The following is a 17,336-nucleotide window of genomic DNA, read 5'->3' as shown; positions in this document are numbered from 1 at the left end:
TGTAGGTTGCAGTAGTTACTGGGAGATGAAGAAGCTTGCACAGGATAGAGTAGCATGGAGAGCTGCATCAAACCAGTCTCAGGACTGAAGACCACAGCAACAACAACACTCCAGGTGTATCGCTCCATTACTAAACAGAGACAGTGCACTACTACACTGGTGGACAGCAGTTGCCTACAACTGAAGAGCGTAATACGCCCTCTGACATCTGAAGAGCGTAATACGGCCTCCACCGGTTTAAAAAATCCTCATAGGAAAAAATGAAGTTAGGGAAAAATATTTGTTTTGATGTCCCCTACAACCTCCCAGAGTTTGTCGGTTTAAATACTTTTCACCCTGTATGCACTGACGTCTCGCTTATGTCTCCCAAGTGTTCAATTGGATTCGTGTCGGGCGATCTGGGAGGCCAAATCCTTCGCTCGAACTGTCCAGAATATTCTTCAAACCAATCGCGAACAGCTGTGGCCTGTTGACATTTCGCATTGTCATTCATAAAAATTCCGTTGTTGTTTTTGGGAACAAGAAATCCATGAATGGCTGCAAGTGGTCTCCAAGCAGCCGGACATAACCACTGCCAGTCAATGATCGATTCAATACGGCCAGAGGACCCAGCCCACACCATTATGGAGTCACCACCATCTTGCACAGTGCCTTATTGGCAACTTTGGTCATGGCTTCGTGGTGTCTGCGCTACACTCGAAACTTACCATCAACTCTTACTAATTGAAATCGGGACTTATCTGACCAGGTCACAGTTTTTCAGTCGTCTGGGGTCCAACCGGTATGGTCAAAAGCCCAATAGAGGTGCTGCAGGCGATGCGCTGCTAGGAAAAGCACTCGAATCGGTCGTTTGCTGCCTTAGCCCATTAATGCCAAATTTCACTTCATTGTCCTAATGGACACGTTCGTCGTAAGTCCCACATTGATTTCTGTGGTTATTTCATGCAGTGTTGCCTGTCAGTTAATACTGACAACACTACGCAAACGCCGATGCTCTCGGTCGTTAAGTAAAGCCCGTCGGCCAGTGCGTTGTCCTTAGCGAAAGGTAATGCCTGAAATTTGGTATTCTCGGCACACTCTTGACACTGTGGAATTGAATTCCTTAACGATTTCTGAAATGGAATGTTCCATTCGTCTAGCTCCATAGTTTAAAAAGTCTGTTAACTACCTTCGTGCGGGCATAATCATATCAGAAACCTTTTTACATGAATCTTCTGAGTACAAATGACAAATCCGCTTTTTAATTTTTAATTTCTTATATATTTTTTATTTTTAAAAACTCTTTTCATTTCCATTCCCCGCTGCTTGAGAGGTTTTTTAAAGTTTTATTCCGCCAATGCACTGCCTTTTTACACCTTTTGTGCACGATAGTACCACCATCTGTTCATGTATAAATCGCTATCCCAATCCACCTCAGTGTACCTCTCACAGCCATGGGCGTCCGAATAAATTTTTTCAAGAAGGGGCAAGATTCTAAAACCACCATTTTTGACACTTATTGCATCTGACACTTTCAATACTTATCCAGTCAATATTTCGGAAGTAGATTATTTTCATAATTCTGTATACCATCTAATGGCTTGACCTAACTTTCAGTAACTAAAGTAGGATTATGGAATTACGATACGACACTTTCAACGCAATTTAATTAAAAAGACGTAAGTAACTTTCCTTCTCAATAATAAATGCAAAAAAGACCGCTAATCTTACATCAAGAAAACTAAAATCCACAGTAATTATTATAACTGCGAGGAATGGCACGACAAACATGTTAGGCTTCACGGGGTGACGGGGCGTTTCCCGCGCGATGTCAGCACCACGTACCTTCCAGGACCCTAATGGCCACTTTGCCCCGCTCTCCCCTATTTGAGTATCTTTACTAGTCTGTGAAAACGTATTTCGCCTTCTTGATTTAACGGTCTGCAATGACATTCTCATATCACTAAATTCTGCGTATCAGTCTAGTTAGGAACTGAAACTAGAAAACTTCACAAAAATGTTTTCATTCACTCACCAACAATATTAGGTTTATATAATTGCGAAGGCTTCCGCGGCCAGAGTCAGTCGACATAAAAATTTCCTGGGTATATTACCGCGTCATAATGTAAAAAAAAAAAACTACTGCTGCTGGAGCAAAACCAACGTTTCGGCCACGATTGCAGCGGCCTTCTTCTGGGTCTAATGGTGCGTTCTAGCTATGCAGTGTCCTTTATATTTTATTGTTTAGTGTTCATTGCGCATGCCATTACGTTAGAGTTTTATAAAGGTATTTAGTTTCACTGGACACTTAAGGAAGAAGAAGAGGGAACTTTATTTTAGTAGGTTATTGTGGTGGAGGGAGAACGTGACCTCTGTTGTGTGTTGGCTCTTGTGTTATGTACCTTGATTGGTGGTCACCGTCGAATGGTCACTGCTGGACGTCGGCCGCGCGGCGACAGTCACTCGCCGGCAGTGCTCGTGCCTCGTGTTGACAGTGAGGTCTGTTGGGCTCTGTTGGCAGCCAAGATGTGGCCAGCCTGAGTCCATCCTCCCTGTTCATGTTGTTAGGGTGTTTAAGTATTTCGGTGGCCTCTCTGATTTTGCGTTTCGTCATAATTGGCTGCTTGTCCAACACACAGGCTTCGCTGAATTTTATTTATTTTCCGCAGTATTGTTGATGTTCTGCCACTGCGGATTTGTTGTGATGCCCTAGACGAATATAACGCTCGTGTTCACGAATGCGCGTTGCTGTTGGCCTACCAGTCTCGCCGAAGTATGCCTCTCCACATTCGCATTCCACCTTGTAAACGCCTGCAGTGCGTAATGCAGCCACCTTGTCCTTAGTAGAGCCTAGCACGTCCTGGATCCTACGACCACTATAGAAGACAGGCTGCAACCCAGCGCGACGAAGGTGTTTGCCTATACGGTCAGCAACGTTTTTCATATAAGGTAAGCGTACTGTTGGCTGCAGTTTGTCTATTTCTTGCTTATCTTTCTTGCTTGTGTTCGTCGACAAGGCTGTGTTTATCGACTTATGGCTGTAGCCACTGGCTAGAAACGTTGTGCGTAATCTTTTAAGCTCAGGTGTGATGTTTTGAGCATCACTTAGGCGCTGCACACGGATTGCCAAAGAACGGATGACAGAGTTCTTCTGCGCTGGGTTGTGGTAGGATTGGGCGTGCAGATACCTGTCTGTATGTGTAGGCTTGCGATATACTCTGTGCCCCAGTGTGCCCTCCGTTCTCCTGTACACTTCGACGTCTAGACCAGTAGTGAATGGGACCAATTCGCCTAATTACAATTTGGCAAAGTACCTAGCCTGCAAACTAAGACGTCTAGTTGGCAAGACGGACTCTTATGTGAAGAACTCGACGCACTTTATAGAACGCCTAAAGGGAGAAACAATTTTACCTATGGACATCAAGTTGAAAAACATGTGTTCTGAAAGCTACATTTATTTGAGTAAAGAGTAACTCAGCGAGAGTATTCGACGAGATGACTACAGGAAACTTTAAAAAAACAGGCAACAGCTACTTTTATCATCCAAGAACTGATCCAAGATGGTCCTTATGTATCCAGTTAGACACGTTGTCGTGCACCGATGGTAGCTAGACTTTATTCGTTATTCTATGACTTGACGTTGCGCTGTCTTGGGCCCCTTGTAGTTTGAGTAGGTACCAACTCCTGGAGAGCACGTATCTTCGATCTGGAAATTTCATCATTCATCTCTTCCTTTCGAATGGTGTAATGGTCGATAGATGCAGTCCAAACAATCCTTAGCGTCTACTACACTCCATCTGTCGAGTAAAACTGAATGCATTCTCAGCAAGCCTTGATAAGTCTTGTTCGTCCTCGACAAATAATACGATATAATTAACGATGGTCAGTTGGGTAAGAGAGTATCCTTATGGGAAATGGTTGTTGGGCAAGTGAGCTCCGGCTACGTTAATACTGTGTATGCGAACTGTCTCTTTCTATAGCTTGATACCCGGCCGGAGTGACCGAGCGGTTCTAGGCGCTACAGTCTGGAATCGCGCGACCTCTACGGTCGCAGGTTCGAATCCTGCCTCGGGCATGGATGTGTGTGATGCCCTTAGGTTAGTTAGGTTTAAGTAGTTCTAAGTTCTAGGGGACTGATGACCTCAGAAATTGAGTCCCATAGTGCTCAGAGCCATTTTTTTTATAGCTTGATAAGGGCTGTGTGAGGAAGTGACATACAGAAGTTGGAGGCTCTATTTCGGCAACATTGTTATAAGAGTAACGTTGCCGCAATAGCCACAGCGACAAGAAAGCGAGGCTGTTTCCCGTGAACGACCTGACAACTAAACCCCAAGTTACGTAGCACTTGCTATAGCCGCAATGTTTTCCTTTGCATTCGGCAGTTCTAAGTCTGCTATTTAGTAGAATTTCTACCAGTCACTTCTGAAAACAGCTGAAAATTCTCTAATGAACAGTAAGCCTTATTGCAGATTTCAGGAGGGGGCGCTGTCCCGTCCACCCCCTCCCCACCCCTTGTGGAAGCCTGCGCTCACAACCCACTGTGTGAGGAAGCGAAATGTCGTAACTAATAGGACTCAGGAATCTCATCAAAGGTCATTGCTCACAACGGCACATAAAGCTTCACATCTCAAATGGACGAAATGGACGAAGCATCGCTGAATCTGGATTTAAATGCTGTAGTTAGAGAGAAGACAGGAGTGGTAAGATGCTGGGTTCAAAAAAAAAAAAAAAAAAAAAAAAAAAAAAAAAAAAAAAAAAAAAAAAAAAAACGTTTGAACCAGAAATGACTATTTATTTATTTAAAAATGGTACTGCAGATATGTGTGTATTTCTTTAGCATGTCTTCAGTAAGACTGAGAAACTTCAATAAATGAAAACAAATGAACAGCACACTTTTAGAATTAGAAACTGAACAATTTAGCTGAAGCTAGTAAACTTTCAAGCTTCATTTCACTCCGGTGGTTGTGTCTATCAAGACAGTATTAACTAAAAACAAAGAGGAAAACATTTCCATTAGCAGAAGTTACTCAGCAATATACTACGATAAGTACACGTATAGTTATCAACTCATAGCAGATAATGAACGACAGTTAAAGAACACTATAAGACAAATGAGCAACCATGACAGATGTGCAGAAAAATTTAAGAAACAACGATCAACTAGATTCAATTAATGGTAATATAGTTAACATTTCGCGCCGGCAAGGTAGCCCAAATAATACTTCTAAATCATAAATCAGGCTCCAACCCAGTAAAAAAGAATATCTGTAAAACAAACAAAAAAAAAACAGAAATCCTCGGCAGTGTACACAGCTTGCCTTTTTTTAAAATCTATACAAAGGCGTAGAAATATAATTCGAAGCAAAGTGCCCAGACGGCTTCAATTAAGACAGGAGAACTGAACTTGCTTTTTTGCTGAGTACACACTACAGATACAACTCATAATATCCACGAATTATGAGCAGAACACAAAGGCAACAGGCAGAAATAATCGCGAAACAAATCAAAATCGACGAAATAACGGTAGGCTCCTGTTACCAACACTGGGGTTAACTGAAACATTGAATACATTCTAAAAAAAAAACGCACCAAGAAGGAAATCGGTAGATGTGCGTACATGTACAGACAAACAAAGGAGTAAAAAAGAACTCCGTCTTCTGGCCACAAGTGGCCCATCTGGACCATCCGACCGCCGTGTCATCCTCAGTTAAGGATGCGGATAGGAGCGTGTAGTCAGCACACCGCTCTCCCGGTCGTTACGATAGCTTTCTTTTTTTCCGGAACCGCTACTATTCTATCTAGTAGTTCCTCAATCGGCATCACAAGTCTGAGTGCACCCCGAAAAATAGCAACAGCGCATGGTTCAAATTGTTCAAATGGCTCTGAGCACTATGGGACTCAACTGCTGTGGTCATCAGTCCCCTAGAACTTAGAACTACTTAAACCTAACTAACCTAAGGACATCACACACATCCATGCCCGAGGCAGGATTCGAACCTGCGACCGTAGCAGTTGCACGGTTCCGGACTGCGCGCCTAGAACCGCGAGACCTCCGCGGCCGGCAACAGCGCATGGTGGTCCAGATGGTCACCCATCAAAGTGCTGGCCACGCCCGACAGCGCTTAACTTCGGTGATCTGACGGGAACCGCTGTATCCACTGCGGCAAGGCCGTTGCCAAACAAATGATTACAGTTTCTGAAAAATTGGGTGATTTACTCAAGACAAGTCAATAACGCATTGGTCCACCTCTTGCCCTAATGCAAGCAGTTATTAGGCTTGGCATTGATCGGCAGAGTTGTTGGATGTCCTTTTGAGAGACGTCGTGTCATATTCTGTCCAACTGGCGCGTTAGATTGTCACAATTCCGAGCTGGTTGGAGGGCTCCAAACGTTATCAGTTTGCGTTGCAGTCATGAACTGTGCGGCTGGTCCCAGCGAAGGTTCAAGTCCTCCCTCGGGCATGCGTGTGTGTGTTTCTCCTTAGGATAATTTAGGTTAAGTAGTGTGTAAGCTTAGGGATTGATGACCTTAGCAGTTAAGTCCCATAAGATTTCACATACATTTTTACATTTTGTTATCAGTTTGGAAGAGATCCGGCGACCTTGCTGGCCGAGGCAGAGTCCGGCAGGCACGAAGACAAGCAATAGAAACGCTCTCCGTGTACTATAATGGTGCCTCTGAAGACCACCACAGGAATCCTGCTATGAAATGAAATGGCGCCCCAGACATCAGGTTGTCGGGCCGTCTGGCGGGCTACAGTCTCGTTTGTATCCCACCGCTTCCCAGGGCATCTCCAGAATGTCTCCGCTGGTCATCTGGAATCGGTTCGAAGCGAGATTCATCATTGAAGACTATTCTACTACAGTCAATGAGATTCCAGGCGGAAGACGTGTCTGGAGATGCCCTGGACTATGGTGGGAGAACAACCTCACTGTGCCCGCCATACTGTCCAAGAAACAGGAGTTAGCGTCTCAGATGCCACTCCTTTTCATAGCAGAACCCTTTTGGCTGTCATCCGCGGCACTGTTGCAGCTTTGCTGTACATCGACGATATTCTACGCCCAAAGTTGTTGCCCTTCATGACAGGCCATGCTCGCCTACACACGGTGGCAGCTCCTACTGTTTGTCTTCGTGCTTGCCATACCGGACATTGGCCAGCAAGATCGCCGGATCTCTTTCCAATGGAGAACGTTTGAGAATTATGGGCAGAGCCCTCCGTCTAGCTCGGGATTTTGACGCTCTAACGCGCTGGTTGGACAGAATGTGGCACGCTATCTCTTAGAAGAACATCCAACAACTCTATCAACGAATGTCTAGCTGAATAACTGTTTGCATAAGAGCCAGAGATGACGAACGCGTTATTGACCTGCTCAGTTTCTGGAGCCCTTTCTCTTGAATAAACCAACCAGTTTTTCTCAAATTGTTTTTGTATAGTACATCACAGCTACCGATATCCGTCCCAATCGGATAATTCCTTCGTGGTTTGTAGTAATTTTTTTAAATCTTAGAGCACAGCGAATAACTCCAACTAGCTTCACGTACATTCCACACATTAAAATGCTTACCAATCAAGTCCATATGCCGCTGCCTGCAATTTCCGTAGTTGGCCAACAGTAGAGGCAATAGCAAGGCCGCATCTCCATCTGATTCGACGATCATGTTTCTCAAACGTAAACTGTGAGATTGGCAATGCAGACCTTCGCTTAAAGTCCTGTTCAAGTCCGTCGGTTGCTTGCACCGTCCATGTCCCCATAATCACCAGTCGCTGCCGTTGGATGGCCATCCTCCTATTACCGGTCGGCAACAAATGAGGCCGATCCCATCCGAGGCAGACAGCACGCATGCCACCTGGTGGGACGCTAAGCAGGCTGTTGTTAGCTACAGATCAAAGACGTTAAATCACCCTTTTGATTACGTATCACAAGCGCGCAAGGCTCTGGACAATATCTGACTGGAAGCGTGTAGTTTGTCCGACAGTTCGCGATTTTCCCTCTTTTCAAATGATTCCAGCCCGTCGAGTGCAGTTTACTGTACAAATGAGCGTTTGACCTGTAGTGTATGGATGGTGTACTTCATAGTGGAGCTGGTTCTGTGGCGTTTTTGTGACGCTTTCGTACCATCACTTCCATATACTATGAACATGAACTGGGATTTAAAATTTCTTGACAGATTAAAACTGTGTACTGAAGTGGGACTCAAACCTGGGATCTTTGCCTTTCGCCGACAAATGCTCACCGACTGAACTATCCTAGCACAACTCACTGCCCACTCTCACAGATTTACTACACCAGTGTCTATTATGAACCAGGCTGTTTATTTCAACATTCTCAGTTTGACCCCTTCTACATCTTCACGGTGAGTACTCGCTTACTGTGACAACAGCCGTGTTTACAGGGGTGCACTATACGTTCCTTGTTTGACAAACACTTAGGCACCTTGTGCTACCTATACTGGCTTGCTTGATGACTCGAGCTTAACCATGTAGAAAATGCCTGGGACTATTTAAAACAGTGCATCGAATGTAGCAATCATTATTCCCGCAGTTTGGTAGCTTTACAAGATGAATTCATCAATGAGTGACTTCAGCTAGACATGACACATCTGAATAAACTTCTGGACCCTCTTCCTCGTAGAATGGAAGGCGTATCAAAGCTAAATCGGTGTTACGCAGTTTTAGCGATCTGTCTTCTGGGGGTGACTAATTTTTTTACCCGGAGTTCCTACCAACAGTATTATTTTTAGTCATCAGTCTTCTGACTGATTTGACGTGACCCACCACGAATTCCTCTCCCATGCCAACCTCTTCATCTCAGAGTAGCACTTGCGCGGCACGTTTTCAATTATTTATTGGATATATTCCAATCTCAGTCTTTGCCTACAGTTTTTACCCCCTGCAACTTCCTCTAGTACCAAGGAAGATATTCCATCATGTCTTAATACATGTCTTATCAACATATTGCCTGATGTCTTAACAGATGTTCTATAATCCTGTACCCTCTTCTTGCCAGTGTTTTCCATACTTTCCTTCTATCGCCGATTCTGTGGAGAACTTCCTCATTCCCTATCTTGTCAGTTTACCTAATTTTCAACATTCTTCTGGAGCACCACATCTCAAACGCTTCGATTCAGTTCTGTACCGGTTTTCCTGCAGTCCATGACTCACCACCATACAGTGCTGTAGTCCAAACGTACATTCTCATCTCAGAAATACCTTCTTCAAATAAGTCCCATGTTTTCTGGCCATGAATGCCATCTTTGCCTCTTTAAGCTGTTTTAATATCCTCCTTGCTTCATCCACCATAGGATTTTTTTTTTCAAGTAACTGAATTCTTTAAGTTCATCTACTTTGTGACCGCCAATTTTGATGTTATGTTTAGAACACTGGCAGCGATATTACCTAACATTTTATTAGAACACTTCCTGCGAAAACGGATTCGCACATTTTAAGCAGTGCGTCATGTACAACAAAGGTTTAAAAAAAATGGTTCAAATGGCTCTGAGTACTATGGGACTTAACTTCTGAGGTCATCAGTCCCATAGGACTTAGAACTACTTAAACCTAACTAACCTAAGGACATCACACACATACATGCCCGAGCCGGGATTCGAACCTACGACCGCAGCGGTCGCGCGGTTCCAGACTGTAGCGCCTAGAACCGCTCGGCCACTCCACCCGGCACAAAGGTTTCATAATCAAAAGCAAAGATAGAAATACACTTATTAAATGAAAGAAAACATACAGAAGTTGATGTCCCACTGTATTCAACGAGACCACAGATATTCATTTAAATGCTTTGACCAAACTTAGGACAACCGCTTCAAAACACTTAAATGACCCTCTTAAAAAATACCTGGACCCATACAGTCCATAAATTCATAAATATTTTTCTTTTCTCAATAATGTTGTCATTATATCTGCTGGCCTACCATTCGTCTGTGAGTAAAGTATTTTTGCAACTTTGTTGGATATATGTACGCGTAGGCTTCCGCGGCCATTGTCACAGCCAATAAAATTTTTCTGGGTCTGTGACGACATTGTCAATGCGGAAAATTTCCAACGTTTCAACCTCTATTGCAAATGGTCCTCCTCAGTGTTTTATTTTTGCCAAGTGCTGAATGAGAAAAGTTTGTTTCTTGTACTGTCGGATGAGGCTATTATCGAACTCTGATAGGCTGTTGAGTATGAAGAGGAAGGGTGTTGACATACTTTATTGGTGTTTACGTTATTTCCTTTCATTAGTGGAAATAGACGTTCTTGATTGGTGTTTGCTTTATGCTTGCCGCTGGTGGAAGTAGGCGAATGGAAGACTGGCGGCGGTTGTGACGTGGCGCTGAGGTGTGGCAGTACTCAGCGTACATGCGGCCGCTATGGTCTCCCGTGCGCCTGTGTGTGTTGCTTCGCGCTAGCTGAGCTGACGGTCCGTACCGCTGTTTCTGCTATCAGACCTCGATAACAGCCTCTTCCGCCAGTGTACAGGGTGAATCAGCGAAAACTTGCTCCGCAAATATTGCGGAAACGGAAAGTGCTATTGACGAGTGGTTTTCACAGAAAGGGTTGGTAGTTGGGCGTTCGTACTGTTATGCACTACACAGATTGTTATAAAACTTAGAGAGTGTATTTTTTGTGCAATCATAAACTGTTTTAAATGGAACAGTGTCTACTGACATTAACAGACTAAAAGTAGCATAAATTAGAATGTCAGTGATGTGTGACTCGTTTACGAGCTACCGTATTTTGAGAAGTTCCCACACTAACACTGGTGCAATAACTGTGGTAGTACGCACAAAAGAACAACACAATTGCATACACTAGTTATGTGGATTCTGACCAGTAACGAGACAACTGACCATCACAGGTTGTGTTGAAAATGACCACCAGCAGCGGCAATACACGTTTCCAGTCTGGTGTGGAACGACTGCTGTACACGTGCTATCATTTCAGTGCAGACGTCCTAGCAGGTTGCAGTAATACGCCGTTACATATCGTCGGGTGTAGTTGGTATGTCCTTGTAGACAGCGTCTTTCCCCACAGAAAAAAGTCTACAGGCGTCAAATCCGGGGAACGGGCAGGCCAAGGTACAAGTCCTCTGAGTCCAATTCAACGATCTGGAAACAGTTCACAAGCAAATGCTGTAGTATTTCGTGCACTATGGGCTGTGCAGCCATCATGTTGGCACCATAGGTTCCGCCTAGTCTGCAGAGAAATGTCTTCCAGCATCCATGAGAAATGGTCTTTTAGGAGACTGCGATACTTGCGTTCCGTCTATGAAAAACGGGCCTGTAAGCTGATGGTTCACTATCTCACACCATACACTATGTGATCAAAAGTATCAGGAAGCTCCAAAACATACGTTTTTCATATAAGATCATTGTGCTGCCACCTACTGCCTGGTGCCTGGTACTCCATATCAGCGACCTCAGTAGTCATTAGACAACGTGAGAGAGCACAATACGGCGCTCCGCGGAACTCACGGACTTCGAACGTGGTCAGCTTCTGTCATACGTCTGTACGCGCGATTTCCACACTCCTAAACATCCCTAGGTCCACTTTTTCCGATGTGATAGTGAAGTGGAAACGTAAAGGGACACGTACAGCACAAAAGCGTACAGGCCCACCTCGTCTGTTGATTGACAGAAATCGCCGACAGTCGTAGAGGATCGTAATGTGTAATAGGCAGACACATATTCAGACCATCATACTGGAATTTCTAACTGCGTCAGGTTCAAATGGCTCAACTGGCTCTGAGCACTATGGGACTTAACAGCCATGGTCATCAGTCCCCTAGAACTTAGAACTACTTAAACCTAACTCACCTAAGGACAGCACACAACACCCAGTCATCACGAGGCAGAGAAAATCCCTGACCCCGCCGGGAATCGAACACGGGAACCCGGGCGTGGGAAGCGAGAACGCTACCGCACGACCACGAGCTGCGGACAACTAAGTCAGGATCCACTGCAAGTACAAGTACTATGACAGTTAGACGGAAGGTGAGAAAGCTTAGATTTCATGGTCGAGCGGCTGTTCGTAAGCCACACATCACGCCGGTAAATGCCAAACGACGCCTCGTTTGGTATAATGAGCGTAAACATTGGACGATTGAACGGTTCAAAATGTTCAATTGTGTGTGAAATATTATGGGACTTAACTGCTAAGGTCATCAGTCCCTAAGCTTACACACTACTTAACCTAAATTATCCTAAGGACAAACACACATCCATGCCCGAGGGAGGACTCGAACCTCCGCCGGGACCAGCCGCATAGTCCATGACTGCAGCGCCTTAGACCGCTCGGCTAATCCCGTGCGGCGATTGAACAGTGTAAAAACGTTGTGTGGAGTGGCGAATCACGGTACACAATGTGACGATCCGATGGCAGGGTGTGGGTGTGGTGAATGCCCGGTGAATGTCATCTGCCAGCGTGTGTAGTGCCAACAGTAAAATTCGGAGGCTGTGGTTTTATGGTGTCGTCGTGTTTTTGATGGAGGGGGCTTGCACTCCTTGTTGCTTTGCGTGGCACTACAGCACAGGCCTACATTAATGTTTTAAGCACCTTCTTGCTTCTCACTGTTGAAGTGCAATTCGGGGATGGCGATTGCATCTTTCAACACGATCGAGCATCTGTTCATAACGCACGGCCTGTGGCGGAGTCGTTACACGACAATAACATCCCTGTAATTGACTGATCTGCTTAGAGTACTGACTTGAATCCTTTAGAACACGTTTGGGATGTTTTGGAACACCGACTTCGTGCCAGGCCTCACCGACCGACATCGATACCTCTTCTCAGTGCATCACTCGGGGAAGAAACGGCTGCCATTCCACAAGAAACCTTCCAGCACCTGATTGAACGTATGCCTGCGAGAGTGGAAGCTGTCATCAAGCCTAAGGGTGGACTAACACCATACTGAATTCCAGCATTACCGATAGAGGCCGCCACGAACTAGTAAGTCATTTTCAGCCGGGTGTCCGGATACTTTTGATCATATAGTGTACGTTTACACTCCATGAACGTTGACATTCCACAGTACGAAGCCAACGGGGTTGGAAACATACCAATAGTGCATGCTTCGGCGCTTTACGTGGCCATGACTGGTAAATTTGGCATCGTCACTAAACAAGTTATATGCTTCATCTGTAGTATCTTATCATAATGTCCATTTTCAGAAGTTAACACGATTCTGATTATCGTTTACACGCAGCTCTTGATGGAGAGAGATCTGACGAGGATGGAAAGTATGTCGATAGACAATGCGTAGGACACTTCCCTGGCTGATGTCACTTCCTCGTGCGATTGCGTGGGAGCCGCAACAGCAGCAAAAACATTAATTGCCCCCTCTTCTGTCCTCACTTGTTTCCTTCTGTTAAGTTGTCTAGGTATTACACTACCACTTTCAAATAAGTAGTTGGAGAGGTTGATAAATAATTTCCGAGATAGCTGACGTGTACTCATACAACTTGCCTCGTACACTTAACAAGAACGAACTGCATTCTTCCTACACTCTCCATACACCATAAGCATGTGGGATTTTTTCTGCATTGGTAAATGCCATCGTCCACTCACGACGTACTGCTTGGACTCTGACACAATAACTGACCAACAAGTCGTAATGTACTCAAGGAGCACACAAGCACACCGTAAGCAAACATAACAACATCATACTTAGCAACTTCGCAGGATGAATGGCACAAACAAGTATTGGTGTGGGAAGTTTTCAAAAAACAATAGCTCGTGAACGACTCGCACTACAGTCAACAAACATCATTGACATTCTAATGCACCCTAGCCGACCGGAGTAGCCGAGCGGCTCTAAGTTCTAAGGGACTGATGACCTGAGAAGTTAAATCCCATAGTGCTCAGAGCCATTTTTTAATGCACCCTACTTTTAGTTGGTAAATGTCGAAAGGAATCAACGCGTTTAAAAGATGTATGCTTGGACAAAAATTACGCTTTCTAATTATTAGTACTATCTGTATGTTGTCGAAAATATGAGCCCCTGACTACCAATCCATTCTGTGAAAATCGCACATCGAGAGCCCCTTCCATTTCCACAATATTTGCGGTGCAAGTCTTACGTGATTCGCCCTGTGTAAGAATCAAACTTTTCTCAGTCAACAGTTAGCAAAAATAGCCCCCTGAGGAAGACCACTTGCAATAGTGGCCGAAAAGTTAAAACTTTACTCACTAACAACGCACACCCAGACCCAGAAGAATTTTGATGATTGTTGGATACATCGAAATTCAGGTGGTAGATGAAACGGACAGCAGCGTTCCTCTCACATCTACGAAATTTACTAGTTGCCCAACTGAGAATTTACCCTCCAATAAAGCACAACGGTAATTCAAATGTGTAAAATACTGCAAATTCCTGATCGAACCAGTGACTAGGAGTTGGTGACTGTCCCCAGAAGCCACACATTCGGTACAAGTGCTACGAACTGGGAAAGGCGATCGTCTTGTATTCCCAAGTGTGAAACCGAATTGAGTTGCTCTGCCGGTGCTGCCAACTACGCTCGCCGTAAATACGACTGTGATGCGCCGATCTGTGCGCTCCAGATGTGCTGGCCCCTTCGTGAAGACGATGTCGTCAGCACCCTGTTGCAACTTTAAGATGTTGTGGAGTCAACCGCGATTCAACATCAAGTCGATCCTTCCTTTATTGCTACTGTACCTGAATTCGATGCGGACACCTCCGCGACCAAAGCGCAAGTCGATACAGATATCTGAGGGTCCTAAGTTGAAGTCGATGTAGACATCCCCACATGTAACGCCCAGTACTATCTTTTGGCGCCCACTTCCACCATGCTAATTCCTTCCCGTCAAACAGTGTCGGTTGCAAAATTAAGAAGCACTGTAGCCCAATTGAGAGGTTCCCATCTAACTAGAGAATCCCGCAAAAACAGCTCATGTTCTTCAGACGGCAACCATAGTATGAAAATCTCCTTTACCACCAAAAACATTGACTTCAGCGCTGCGCTCTTGATGTCACACACCATTATGCCATTTGCGCGTTTTCCCGTCTACGCCGTTAACCTCACAAATGAGGGTTTGAGAAATAAAGAAAGAGCAGCTCCGAGGCTAATCTTTGTTTTCTATGGCCCTCGTTTTCTACAAGTGCTAGATTATTATCTTCAAAGACGATTTGCAAAACATGGAAAGACGCCCCCCCTCCTGCACTCGGCACAGCACTGACCTCCAGCCGAACTTTAGGCTGTGCAGTCATATGGACAAAAGCTTTGGGCTCCTGGGACGGCCGAGCCGACTTCTTTTCTAAGAATCCTCCAGCCGGGTCCCTGGTCTTTGCTCCCGGCCGACCCCATTTGGACATAGCATTCCCTGCTCGCCCATCTCAAATCCAGTGCACTGTATATCCACATGACCATCAGAAACATTCGCAAACCAATGAGCCCATTACCGTGTTAATAAAGGAAAGAAATGAAAATTATGTAGCGCAATGTACTGCCAGTCACCGTGTTTCCATAATATCAATAACAGTACTGGCGTAAGCTGTCACCAGCACAACGGTCGGCAAATATGTAATAAGAAGATCGATAGTAGGCGCGCCTATTAGGAGAGAGGCCAAAGACAGACTCGCAAGCAACATGCCTCCAACGCCCTCTCGACCTCAAGTATTTAGATCGCCGCAGCGGACCAGAGGGCTCAATCAGCCTCAGTCTTAGTTACTGGCTTACTAGATCAGAGTCTCATTCATCAGTCTGAGTCTCAGTTACTTGCTCAGTCACTGGCACACTAACTCGCATCCTAGTTTGGCTTCTGTCTTTCATCGCATAGCAGGAATTGTACTTCACCAGCAGTGAGGATAACGTGGACTATTACGGAAGAGCTTGTACCGTGGGCTCTTAAAAGTTAAATAGCAACTATCTGGTCAAATAATAAAGAACCTTGTTAATATATGTGTGCAGTTGTTTTGTAGAAAGAAGATACTGGCCACCAAACAACATCCACTCCCTTGATTCCTATGTACAAGACTCAACAGTCACGACAAAGACACAAAAATAACGTTCCCAATCCAATTCGCCCTCTTATCAATCTCTCAATTATAAAATCACACTCTAATTTTGATGACAACGACATGCAGAATTCCTGCCTTGTTTCAAGGTACCAAACATTTCTCGTATGACCAATCCCTAAAAGTCACCATAAACCATATTTTACAAGTTTGCAATACCTCCATTTTTCAGTGTCTGTACGTTATTACTATACAGTGTCCTTCACACAGGCATGTATATCAGATAGAACAGACAGTGCTAGCCATTTATAGCCATATTAAATAAATGAAATGTATCTACAAATTGCAATTACAATTAGACATCAGCTGTACAATTTATTACTAACACATGAAATCTGAGCCAGACTGGGACTCGAATTCAGATTCCACACTTACCACAAGCAGTCGGCTTAACCACTTCGTCTATGTGGGCACGCTGGAAATTGAAGACAATGCAGACATGTATTTCATGCCAAGACAGGCTCAAAAACGTTAATAACATTTTCTCCTCTTGTGCAGGAATCACCTAATTTGTGCGAGCACTAACTGACATAGACACTGTGATGTACAAAGACTGGTCCAAGGAATGTGCCTGGATAGCCAAAGTAGTTAAGTCGATCACTTGTGATAAATCGGGAAATATTGGTTTAAATTCCGTTCCAGTCCAGTTTTAGGTGTGTCACTAATAAGAAGTACAGCTGATGTCTAATTGTATTCACAAGTTGGAATATATTTCATCTAAAGCAAGTAGTAAAGGGGACAGTACTTAGTTAAAAATAATGTGTATTGCAAATCCAGATTTCGATCACTTTGTGGCCATCTTCAGTGCTAAAGGACATGTTAAGAACCATTTACTATAAGATAACATGCATGCTTTATTATATGTGTAGTTGTATTAGTTTTACATGTGTGTAATCCATAAAATAAGTACCAGTAAATGAAAGTTAAAACATAAAACCAGTTTTTAAATATATATATACAACGTCCGGCAGAAAAACCTCCCCTTTAAGGAAAGCTAATAAAAACAAAACCAAATAAGGTAGAACAATTTTATTTATACTAAATAAAAGTACATATTATGCCATTTTAGAAAATACTCTTATGGTCTTACTTTTTAAATAAAACATCCCTTAAATGGCTTCCTGCACTGTCGACACACTGTTTGAGTCTTTCCCTGAAGTTATTCACTACTCTTTGAGTCATTTCAGGTGGAATAGCTTCAACCTCTTGTGTAATTGCTTCTTTCAGGGCTCGTAAAGATTGTGGACGTTGTTCATAAACTTTTGCTTTTAAATAGCCCCAAAGAAAGAAATCACAGGGCGTTAAGTCCGGCGATCGTGGGGGCCA

The 17,336-nt window shown here is 44.2% G+C and overlaps 1 pseudogene; it reads right to left on the bottom strand.

Annotated features, from left to right (window-relative positions):
* Positions 1 to 6,038: 6,038 nt before the first annotated feature.
* Positions 6,039 to 6,156, bottom strand: LOC126482587 (5S ribosomal RNA; annotated as a pseudogene).
* Positions 6,157 to 17,336: the final 11,180 nt, after the last annotated feature.

This window comes from Schistocerca serialis, chromosome 5, assembly GCF_023864345.2.
Source record: "Schistocerca serialis cubense isolate TAMUIC-IGC-003099 chromosome 5, iqSchSeri2.2, whole genome shotgun sequence".
NCBI classification, from domain to species: Eukaryota; Metazoa; Arthropoda; class Insecta; order Orthoptera; family Acrididae; genus Schistocerca; species Schistocerca serialis.
Note: the sequence above shows the minus strand (reverse complement) of the source record. Positions and strands in the feature narration are given on the sequence as shown.